At 47.3% G+C, this 12,845-nt stretch overlaps 1 protein-coding gene and 1 long non-coding RNA gene across 2 annotated transcripts in view; both read right to left on the reverse strand.

The window, feature by feature from the left end:
- Window positions 1-4,039: 4,039 nt before the first annotated feature.
- On the reverse strand, window positions 4,040-8,088 carry LOC106811154. The gene is made up of 3 exons (XR_001394111.1): window positions 8,056-8,088; window positions 4,808-4,973; window positions 4,040-4,205 (listed from the first exon to the last, which is right to left on the reverse strand). It is a non-coding gene; the product is annotated as an uncharacterized LOC106811154 (long non-coding RNA).
- Window positions 8,089-8,147: 59 nt separating this feature from the next.
- The window catches only part of LOC106811153 (MOXD1 homolog 1-like), a 44,186-nt gene continuing 39,488 nt past the window's right edge, over window positions 8,148-12,845 (reverse strand). The window contains exon 5 of the mRNA XM_014814696.1: window positions 8,148-8,187. The gene's annotated coding sequence lies outside the window, so the exon portion shown is untranslated. The remainder of the gene's footprint in view (window positions 8,188-12,845) is intronic.

Genomic DNA, 12,845 nt, shown 5'->3' on the forward strand with positions numbered 1-12,845 from the left:
ACGTTACGTTAACGTTACTTACTTACTTACTTACTTACTACGTACGTACTACTACTTACTACGTACGACTACTACTACTACTACTACTACTCTCTCTCTCTCTCTCTCTCTCTCTCTCTCTCTCTCTCTCTCTCTCTCTCTCTCTCTCTCTCTCTCTCTCTCTCTTTCTCTGAAAAAAAAGTTTGGTAAAATGATGTGTACGCAACTGCGTATCTGCGTTATGGTAGCTACGCCCCTGATCAGTCATGGTGCTGTACGAGCCGCAATTTTCAGAGTACTACAGCCGTGGGGGCAGATATGTGAAAAAATTGTGGGATTTGTGGTAAAAGCAGCAAAATTGGCAGATATGATTTCAGATTATTATACTGCCAAGCTGAATTCTAGATGAAGTGGGAAAGGGGTTTACACGTTCCTGCGTACTACATTACATATACTAGGCGTGAAGATGGTAGAAGAGGCCTCACATGCATCTTGCAACTGAGAACCTTCAACGTTCAGACCGGTGACTATCTCGGGTTACCCGTGACGTGTGCATAGGTTTTACACGTCGATTATAGAATATATAATCCGCGATAGATGAGCTATTCTATAGCACATGCATGTGGATCGTGCTAGTAGTTGATGCGATACACACAATGATCTGGAATGCGCGATGTCATCGGATGATGTAATGCATAAGTTGATAGGCGCACATCAAGAGTGAATGTCATCGTAGTGTGAATGAATGAAACCTTCGCATTTTCCAATCGCTTGTGTCAGACAGGTTGTTGATTGTAAGTAATTAGCAAGCGGGGCCGGCTATAGACAGTGTACTGCGAGTTCAAACACGAGCGCACTCTACCTCTGCGCACCCGCATCGACACGTTAGATTAAAGGGTCACGGCGAACTCCCTTCCATCACATCGCTAGACAGACGTCGACAATTGCTAGCTATACAAGTGGTCCGCAGCACTCCCCTCCCCCGCCTAACCAGGCAGCAAACCGCAAGCTAAAAGGGTCAAAGCCTCCTTTTCCTTCTATCATGCATACACATTGTTAGGCAACATCAACCTAGAAGAGGCAATACCCTACCTCCAACACACACACACACACACACACACACACACACACACACACACACACACACACACACACGACGACACACGACACGACACACACGACACACGACACACACACACGACGCGCGACACACACACACACACACACACACACACACGCGCGCGCGTGCGCGCGCACACACACACACACACACACACACACGCGCGCGCGCGCACGCACGAACGCACGCACGCACGCACACACACACGCACGGACACACGCACACACGTACACACGCACACACGCCCATGCAGACGCAGACGAAGACGCACATGCACACGCACACACGCACACGCACACGCACACGCGCACGCGCACGCGCACACGCACACGCAGACATCCCTAGGCAATCCTCCTAGATTGCTTAACAGGAAGCTGCGCACTAGAAAAGCCAACCCCTCCCCCGTAACAATCGCGCACGCGCATGCACGCACACACGCACACGCGCGCACGTAATCACTAGGCGAAAAACATGAAAGCGAGAAGAGTCAATCCTCCCTCCCCTCCCCTTCCCTTTCCCCACACAGGCCGTACAAAACACTGTACGTGGCTCGCTTGTTTCCCCACTCACCACCGAGCTGCAAAATGACTGTCGGCGATTATAAGTAAAGAGTTAATATGTGGACGACAAAGCTATAGCGTTCCGATCCAGGCAGCGTTCTAATTACAGTGCTTAACTCATATGTGCTAATTAATACCGGTGTAGAAATTAACCACGACACGCGCAGGCGACAAAGGCACCGACAAGAGTTCGAATATAGTCTCCCCGATATCGCCGGATGCTAGTTGTTCCCATGGCAACGTTGGTTCTTTGTCAAATCTGAAGCGCGTTTCGGAAAACGATGAGAACATTACTTATACGGTAACTTATACCGATTAGAACGCAGTGACCTTGCGATGACAGATCTGCGAATAAAAATGGTAGAAGCAACGGATAAAATCGTAAAATATTGAATTTATTTACAGTTTCAGTAAAGTGTGTCACCTTAACATCATGTCTTATATATTATCGTTATATAAAAGTCATCTCAGAAAAAACTCCGTTTGACCCACACCTACAATAGCGCCATCTACATGAGGTCAAACAAAATTATTTTCTATATACAGCAAGTCGTTTACCGCACTCGTCTAATGCTTCCGTGATCAGGAAGCAAGAATTAAATGTCGTTTATTCAAATCAAATTAATATTGGTTCTAGTAGTTTCCCATTAACCAATTTTTGTATAATATGCATGCACTCCGTCCACATTTTACAAAGAACACAAGCAACAATAGTACAAAGGCACAATAAGTTGTCAGTATAATACAATTGTTTTCATCGGCGCCATCTTGTGTAACAAGAATAGACAGTGAATCGAAGCCACCCCATATAGCAAAGTTTCCGATTAAGGGATTCGTGTATATACGTTTCCTCGGCGACGAATTCGCGCGTTGCACACACGGCCACCGAATCACACTCTACACGTTACTCAAACAAAATTGACCGCAGCGCCCCCCCCCCCGCGTGAACAGCTCGCCGACGTGCATGAGACTTCTCCTACTGCTGTTAAAGCACTGAGCCTACGTGGTGGCTAATACCGCGCTCGGCCGTCTAACTATGTACACGTTGAATATAGAGTAGACTGACGCCAGAGGTCCCTGTATGACTGTCTGCCGGAGCAGCAAGTCGATTGTCAATCATCTTTGGTGTCAGTCTACACTGTGAAGTCAAACGGGGGTCCCGAATAGCATTCTAGATGTATATAACCTCGCTTTCTAGCACGATTTTCAATTGTTTCAAAATGTCGATTTTGCTAATAGCTGTCTCGTAATCGTACGAACTTATTAGCATTTTTGTTATAATGTAAACAGGCAAAAGGTCTTACGGATGCAGAGATCGATAGACAAAACGCGGGTGGCTCCATCTATCAACCTCTAAGCTGTCCACCTCGCGATCACAGTGGCTTCAAACAAAGATGCTTGTGTGTAAGTGTGTGTGAGTGAGTCTATGTGTGTGTGTGTGTGCGTGCGTGCGTGCGTGCGTGCATGCGTGCGTGCATGCGTGCGTAACGTGTGTGTGTGTTTGTGTGCATTGCGCGCGCGCGTGCGTGTACGTGTGTGTGTGAGCGTGTGTGTGTGCGCGCGAGCGTGTATGTGCGCGCGTGTGTGAGCGCGTGCACGTGTGTGTGTGTGTGTGTGTGTGTGTGTGTGTGTGTGTGTGTGTGATTTGTGTGCATTGCGCGCGCGCGTGCGTGTACGTGTGTGTGTGAGCGTGTGTGTGTGCGCGCGAGCGTGTATGTGCGCGCGTGTGTGAGCGCGTGTGTGTGTGTGTGTGTGTGTGTGTGTGTGTGTGTGTGTGTGTGCGTGCGCGTGTATGTGTGCGCGCATGTGTGTATGTACTGTGTCGGTCGTTTCGTTCCCACGGCGTAGAGAGACAGTGCTGACCTCTATATCCGGTTGTGCTGCAACGCAGCTCCTATGCTCCCCCTCTCTCTCTCTCTCCTTTTCTCTCTACCACTTCTCTGTCTCTCCATGCTCGCCTCCCCCTAATCTTAGCCCTCTAAGTATCACATTGAGGTGTGGCAGGGCTGTGGCGATGCGGCCTGCCTTTGACGTGTTCCAGCTCGCTGCCCTGGCTATCGCTGCAGGCCGCCGCCAGGTGCCGCCACCATCGCCAGCAGGAGCACACCGACGACGCACGACGCGACGAGCGCGACGCTGGCGCCCCCTCGCGCCGGCGTGCCGTTAAGGTCCTTGTATATTGCGTTGTTAAGCATCTCCGGGAAAGTGGTGCTCTTAACGTGCGGCACTTTGGTTGTGTCGGCGGCGGCGCCACCGTCGGGTGGCTTCGGTCGCTCGATCTTCTCCGTGTACTGCGGCGGCGGCTGACGCGCCACCCCGCGGTCGCCGCCCTCCGTCCGGTTCCGGCGCGACGGTGGCGCCGCTGTCGTTGCGCGGCCGAACGGCGAGGCGACGGTGGCGAAGGCGGGCGTGTCGTCGGTCGGCACGACGTCGACGGGCGTCGTCGTTTCTATGGCATCGGTCGTCGTCGTCGGGTTGCAGACGTCGTAAGGTTTAGCAAGAGGCGTCGTGATGACCGGGTAGTAAGCTCGCACCTCGTCAGCTTTCTGCGGGGAGAGGAGGAAGGGGAGAAACCCCGGGGAGGAGGAGATTAGTGAAGGCTAACACAGGCGATATTATAAACTGTAAACAGTAATCATTTATCATTTAATTGTAGTATTGATGATTATGAGTATAATAAACAGCGCGAACTAATTATGCAGTGCTTGCTGCGAGGTTACAATGGTAAGGGGCATAAATAATCGATAAAAATATTGGGATGAGGAGTCTGGGTAAATACTAACACAGTGTGACTTAACAAGGTTAATGTCCAGAAAATAGATGACACCACGTTTGCAAAAGTCAATGCCGCAAAATCGGAACAAGAGACATGAACCAGCAATATGGAGTTTGATTCCAATGGATTATAGAAATTTCCAGAAAATGTGACTCCATATTAGCAATTACCAGAGAGGAAATCCATAATTATATTACAACAACACACCTCAGTCAGCACTACGGAGTGTGATTCCACAGGATGTGATTCCAGAAAATACTCGATGTAATGTTAGTAACACACAGGGGAACAGAATTAGAAAATAATAGCAAAATACCCACCGAACACGGCAGAGAGGCAAACTACATAATATCGTCTGTGTGCGACACTCACCTTCACCTTGTTGCGTCCGCGTGTTTCGCAGACGAACCAGAACTCGCCGTACTTCGTATAGTGCTGGAACCGCTCGATCTTCTTCTCATCCAGCCAGTTGTAGTACTCGAAGTATCCCCAGTATGTGACGTTGTTGCTTGGCGGTGTCTTCACCCAGTTGCTGTTTCTGCAAGAGGCGATACGGTGTGTCAGCCCCACTCACTACATTCTACTTGCTCTGTAGCATTATCTCTATAACAGTCTACTCGTTTATTGTAGCACTATAGCTCTAGTTCTACCCAATTCAGTGAGTGCAACTTCGCCACTTTCCCATCGTTTTCTAGTTCAACCTACAGCGCGGTCGATTTACTTACTGAATCTTCTCTATCTTTGCTAACGTCTCTTATACAGTTTCTATTACAGTGTACTATTGTATAGAATTTAGTAGCGATGAGTTAGCCATAACGACTGAGGGCATGTCTAGGCGAGAAAACGTACAGATGTATGTAGCAGCGCGGTGAAAATCTACGCGCGAAAAACGCGAGTGCGTTGGAGCTACTGATCACCGCATGGTGGCGCCACTGCGGTCAGCGGGATCGCAAGGACACGCATGCGATGTGCGTGCCCGGCGATGACGCATATAACGTCGCTTATAAAGCAGATACTCTGCCGACGCAACGAAAGGCTAATAATTTGTTCAAGATGCTTTTAGCGAGAGTATCGCCGGGGTCGCGATATTAAGAAAGTCGCGCGCGGCGAAGTGGATGAAAACCTGCTGGGAAATTACAACAGAGATCACGCGTGCGTGCATGTGCGTGCGTGCATGTGCGTGCGTGCGCGCGTACGTGCGTGTGTTGTGGGTGCGTGGGTATAGATGGAAAAGCAAGAAAGGAAAGGAAAGTGGGAGGAGGTGCGAGTCATGTAAGAGTGTGTAGCAGATCAGAGAAGCAAAAAAAAAGCGACATAGATGAAGTGATACCATCGTGCAAGCGTAGCAGTGATCCAATTAACCGCCACCAAAAACACCGCGTTTCAGGGCGTTTCTAATTATCGCCGTTCAAATTTAGACGAGGTTACCCGTTTGTCTGTCTGTCTGCCTGTCCGTGCGTCTGTCCGTCCGTCCTGTATGTATATATGGACGTATAGATAGATGGATAAATGGATGGATGGATGAATGGATAGATAGATGGATGGGTGGATAAATGGATAGATGGATGGATGGATGGATGGCTGGATGGATAAATGGATGGATTGATGGATGAATGGATAAATAAGTGGATAGATGGATGGATAGATTGATGGCTGGATGGCTGGATGGATAGATGGCTGGATGGATAGATGGCTGGATGGATAGATGTATGGATTAATGGATGAATAGATAAATGAGTGGATAGATGGATGGATAGATTGATGGCTGGATGGCTGGATGGATAGATGGCTGGATGGATAGATGAATGGGTAGATAGATAAATGGATGGATGGGTGGGTGGGTGGATGGATGAATGGATGGATGGATGGATGGATGGATGGATAGATGGATGGGTGGATGGATGGATGGATTGGATGATGGATGGATGGATGGATGATGATGGAGTTGGATAGATGATGATGGATGGGTGAATGGGTGGGTGGGGTTGGATGATGAATGATGGATTGATGCATGCGATGGATGGAGGATGATTAATGGATGGATGGATGAATAGATGATGATGCTTGGATGGATGGATGATGGATGAAAAATGGAGATGATGGATGGATGAGATGATGGATGGAGGATGATGGATGGACACACATGGATGGATGATGGATGAATTATGATGGATGGATGATGGATGATGAATATGATGGATGGATGCATGCATGGATGCATGGATCATGGATGAATGGGTGATGATGACTGAGAAATGATGATGGATGGATGGATCGATGGTGGAGTGATGATGGATGAGATGGTGGGGGTGACATGATGGAATGATGGATGGAGGATGGAGGATTGATGGATGAATGATGGATGGATGATGGATGGATGGATGGAGGGATGGATGGATGGAATGATGGATGGAGATGGATGGATGGATAGATGATGGATAGATGGATCGATGATATGATGGATGGATGGATGAGGATGTGACTGGATGGAGGATGGATGATAGATGGGTGAGATGAAGGATAAGATGGATGGATGGATGGATGATGGATGGAATGATGGAGATGATGGATGGAGGATGATAGATGGATATGGATGGATGGATGGATGGATGGATGGATGATGGGTGGATGAGGATGGATGGTGGAATGATGGATGCATGATGAATGGTTGTACGTATTATTCGAGTATGACTGAGGAGTGCCTTAGGAACTCTCTTAATAAATTTAGCGATACAACCGCTTGCGTTATGAAGGTGATTATCGTTACTACGATGAAGACACGATGAAATATGCAAGCGCAGCAAAGCATGAACATTGATAGTACAGGGAGCCAGCCGCCTCGCAATGCGTGAAGCCGACATATATATAGTATATAGACTAGTAATATATAATTAATATGTGTGTGTGTGTGTGTGTGTGTGTTTGTGTGTGTGGTGTTGTGTGTGTGTGTGTGTGTGAGTGGTGTGTGGTGTGTTGTGTGTGCTGGTGTTGTGTGTGCTGAGGTGTGTGAGTGTGTGTGTGTGGTTGGTGTGTGTGGTGTGTGTGTGTACGGTGTGTGTGTGTGGGTGTGTGTGGTGTGCTGTGTGTGTGTGTGTGTGTGTGGTGGTGTGTGTGTGTGTTTGTGTGTGTGTGTGTGGTGTGTGCGCGCGTAAATAATTGACATTTTTTTACTCTCAAGGATGTCTCATACTAAGGCTTCTAAATCTGAGTCGCCGAGCGAATATAACAAAACTGTAAACATAAATATTTCCATGTACGCAATACACGCACGTACGCACGATAATTGCGCACGCATGCACACACACCCGCGCGCATAAACCACACACCATAACAACACTACGTTGCGCGCGCGCGCACACACGCAGCATACACACACACACACACACACACCACACACACAACACACACACATAACACACACACACACACACACACACACACACACACACGACACACGTACGTACGTACCCACGCAACACGCAAGTACACACGCACGCGACCACTCACGCAAACGCACGCACGCACGCACAGCACGCACGCACGCAAACTGCACCGCACCACGCCGCGTCACGCACGGGCAACGCACGCACGCACACACACAAACACAGCTATATATACACGGCCAGAATTCTCGATCCGACTCCAGCGAGATGAGTGGCTGACATGATTGGCTGACACACGTCGTGAGAGGGATGCGTGGATAGTAGATGAAAGTATTCAACGCATAGCTCTTACCGTGTTGAAAATCCTCCTAAAATACCAGCGACGATATAGATTAACAAATAATATACTCTCTCTCTCTCTCTCTCTCTCTCTCTCTTCTCTCTCCCTCCTTCTCTTTAAATATCTCCTCTCTCTATATAATATATATAATAAAAAAATTTAATTAAAGGAAGTTATGTGAACTCTACAATGAATTCATTTACCGCCAGCGCGCCGCCAGTCCACCGACAATGACGCCTAAATTAGTATCTATGTAATCTTTAGAACCGCGCATGCATGAATACGAACAATAGATCACATATGCATGATTTTTATACAACCTCCGGGAAAGTTCTAACTAGATCAACTCTGTGTAGGCACTCCATACGAAACATTCTGCATGCAATAAAACAGAGTCAAATATACACCGTGTCCGTTAATTTAATCTATATTTGCGCTCCTCATTGTTATTGGGCACCTCGACAACACGAAGTTCATAAACAACGCATTGGAATCTATAATAAATATATATATAGTAATATTAGCATTGAGCAATCTATGTGGAATTACCATGTCTCGATTTGTGCGAATGTTATTGTATCCACTATCTAAAATATGCGACAACAGATGTGGTAGTTAAAAGAGGAATTGCTATATAAATATAATATATATATATAAACCCTTTAACTACCAACACTGTTATGTGCACGGCAATGATAAGCGAAAAAGCCTGGTTGTAAAAAACTACGACAATAATAACAAAATGAATGAAAAATACAATAAACCAGAAGTAAATTTCACACAGATCGCTCAATAAATCAGTCCCAACAAATTCCAGCCCTCTCTCACCCTGCCCCTGTCTTTCGATTCGCGATTTCTTCTCTATTCTTCGCTTCTCTAATCCCATCACTTTCTCAATTACTCCCCTCGTTTCTCTCGTTCTCCACCACTCAACTGTCTCTCTGTCCCTCCACCTCTCTCTCGCGTCTATCGCCCCCTCTCTCTCTCTCTCTGAATGTTCCCGCTCCCCTGTTTCCTTCCGCCTTAATTCCGTGTCTCTCTACACCGCGCGATTTGCTATAGTGAATTTCGAGCCTAATGTCACACAGCGAGCACTCTACAACTAACCAATCGCAGCAACGATCGCAGGCAATAGCCGCACGAATGAATTGAACGCTCCGCTAGAGTCAAGAAGCTGTACAAACTACTGGCAGATAAACGCATATTTTATATGGAAAAAAAATCGGAAAATACAATAACGCCTTGAGCAGCGAGCTTTGCCCAGACAGTAACACATTTCAGAGGCAGCGAGCGGCGGGCTTACATTATTTATTCGTCGAAAAAATGTTTTCTGATTATCCACGCGCGCCCTTTAAATATAAAAAACCGCAGCGCTTATTTCACAAAGAGTAATCCTCTCTACACCGTAAATGCACCCACGCACACGTGAGCAACACACCTACCACACGACACAGACACGCACACACCAACGCCCACCACACAGCACGCACAACGAAACGCGCACGCACACAGACACGCACACAGACACCAACACACGCAACGCCACGCACACAGACACGTACAGGCACGTCGCAACGCACACACGCACAGACACGTAAGCTAACGCCACGCAACACACGGGCAGCGCCATACTGCGCGCAGCTAGCACACACACGCACGCATGTCTGCTATAGCTAACGAAACAAGTCACGCAAGTTGCGCTCATCAGTTCAAGCAACAGATGCCGGCAAGCAAGGCCCGCTGTGCCGGTCGTCACTGCGCCTGTTTCTGACGTCATCAGTGGATATGTCACGACACGAAGGCAGAAACAAATAACTCGGTGACGTCACGCAAGCGAGCGCCAGAAAAGGAATCACATATACGAGGGGATCGCGTGATGAGGAGAGAAAGGGAGAGAAGCGGAGGGATGGAAAAACGGCCAAAACGATGAGCTGAACTGCAATAATGACCTGCTGTCATATATAATATATAAATAATATATATGCCTATATATATGCGCGAGCGAGCGTCGAAAAAGCAATTTAACGGCATCCATATCGCCATCGCGATCAAAGATCACCTGTCATTGCGATCATCATGCTGGCTTTCATGTCCCATTTAACGTCCTACATCAATTAAAAATGTCAGCAGGCCTCACGGACCGTAACGAGCAGCGTGCAGCAGCGGGCGGCCAGGACGCCCCTCCTGTGTCGTCGTACATGCGGGTCAAGGACCCCCTCCTGTGTCGTCTCTACATGCGGGTGCAAAACCCCCCTCCGGTCGTCTGCACATGGCGGGTGCAAGACGCCCCTTCCGTTCGTCACTACATGGCGGTGCCATGCCGTAGCCTGTGTCGTCTCTACATGGGGTGCATGGCCGTAGCCTGTGTAGTCTGCTACATACGGGTGGATGGCCTAGGCCTGTGGGGAGGGGCAAGGGGCCAGCTGCACCCCTAGATTTAGAGCAAAATAAAAAATAACTTAGCTAAATATCGTAAATAACCTATACGGATTTTTTTGTCACTTATCCGTGAAGCTTTCTCAGACCGCACCCCACCCAAACAATCGGGACGCCAATGAAAGCTGCGCCCGTCGCTCATCGCTACACAGTTTAGTCAGAATTTGCCCCCCCCTAAGAATTTGCTCAGCCTACGCCCTGGGTGTTGTGCATCTAGACAAGTAACTCCGTCTGCTCTTGTGTTGCTAGCACATAATTGATGGAGATCGTGTTACTATGCGCGCGCGAAGGATATAAAGGTCAGCGCTGGGCGCATTACCGCCTGCCTACGACCAGAGCACCATATCATAATAATTGTCTGTACTGCCGAAAGTGGATGACTCGGTCTGCGTAGATAATCAATAGGAGAGGTTAGGCAGCAGCAGCGTAGAGAGCAGAGAAACCACGGTAGACGTAAGACGTAGACGTAAAGTCCACGCATTAGTAAGTTTTCACCTAGACTTTATTTATTATAACTAGCACCATACAAATAATATATACATAATACCAGTCCCCGCTATATAGCAACCATGCTACTAGGCTCCTGACTGACTACAATAGTCCCCTCTCCATTATATCTTCTGTCTTTTCGCTTTTGCAAATGCTTGCAATACGATTGGATCAAAACCGGCTCTGAAACTCGTCGTGCTAAACAAGACCCTTGCAGGAATCAATCTCCCCCGATGCCAGTTCGCAGTGCGACCATGAATAGCGGGCACGCCACCGCGTCTATTGTCGTTTGGCGCGTTCGTCAACCCTCCTATACATGTAGATGTTCTAGTGTGACGTCTAAGCGTCACGTCCGGTTACCGCTGTCTGCATACACAATAATTCTCCCTTCCATCTCGAAGTATTTGTGTCCCCACAAAAAAATACAGTTTGGCATTAAAAACAATTAAACCGTTAAAAGTTGAAAACATTATCCACACTGCAAACATCAAACATGCCATACTACCTCGTATAAAGGTGTGCTCTATGCCTGTAATTACAAGCCCGGCACCTGACCGCGTGACGTGTTGAAATAGCGATGGTAAATCCTGGGTAGAGAAGGCGATGAGTTTCGTTTTGAACACGAGTTTGAGGGATCTCAGCTGTCAGTAAAAATGAGCGCTCATTCCGTATCAACAAAGAAGTCGACAGTCGCAACGGTAACTCAACCGAATCGGCATGGAAAGGCCCGGGAAGGATGGCAACAAGGTTACTCTTCACCACTTAAAACACGTTAGTCATCGTTAATCAAAGGAAACAATAAGAAACTAAACAAACAAAACGACGAAACATAAATAACAGATAAGGACCGAATATAAGCTTATATGTAAACACATATCCATCAGCCAACCTCTTTGTTTAATAAAAATTTGAACGTGGTTTGCTGCGTGTATCGACCCAATGATACTGCAATCGTGACTCAAAAATATCGGCGCGTGAAGAAATTGGCTCGTTCGTCACCTTTACCTACTATGGTGAGTTTGTGGGCGTAGCAGCCTCTGTTGGTAGGATACAACACCGAATCGGCTTCCTAAATTGCGAACATCTGAGGTCATAACTTTGAAGCGCACTAGGCGTCCGCCTCCTCATCGCATAGCTACTAATCCTTTCGACGCTTTGAGCACGGTCACCCGACAGTGAAATTCCGAAATACCACGCTAGCTAAACTACGAAAAATTTGCGAACGATTACTGTTAAATAAATTATTTCCGAATTTCGGCTATGTATACAGTGATTAGGATGTACTAACCAATAGTTCGCCGTGTAAGATCTCTCTCTCTCCTTCTCCTTCAATCTCTTCTTCACGCTGCATCTGCTGTTAGTTTTTTTCCTTCTCCATCCTCCTCCGTCTGGAAGACGCAATTGGAAGGACGTTTTCTCTCTCTTCCTTCTTCTTCTTCTCTTCATTCTTCTTCTTCTCTTCTCTCCTTCTCTTCTTCTTCTGTCTTCTTCTTTTCTTCTTCTTCTTCTCTCTTTTCAGCTGGGGATAGCTGGGTAGAGGTAGCGAATGCATAAAAAAAAAAAAAAAACCGAATGATCCCACCAATATGCTTTAATCTGCGAAAGTGTGATGACTTCGGTCTGTAGATAACAGTAGAGAGAAGGTTTAGCAGCAGCACGTAGAGAGCAAGATAACCACGTAGACGTAGACGTAGACGTAGTACACGATTAGTAGTTTCACATAAGACTTTATTATAATACACATACAAATATATATATATCA

This window comes from Priapulus caudatus, unplaced genomic scaffold (genome assembly GCF_000485595.1).
Source record: "Priapulus caudatus unplaced genomic scaffold, Priapulus_caudatus-5.0.1 Scaffold509, whole genome shotgun sequence".
In the NCBI taxonomy this organism is placed as follows: Eukaryota; Metazoa; Priapulida; class Priapulimorpha; order Priapulimorphida; family Priapulidae; genus Priapulus; species Priapulus caudatus.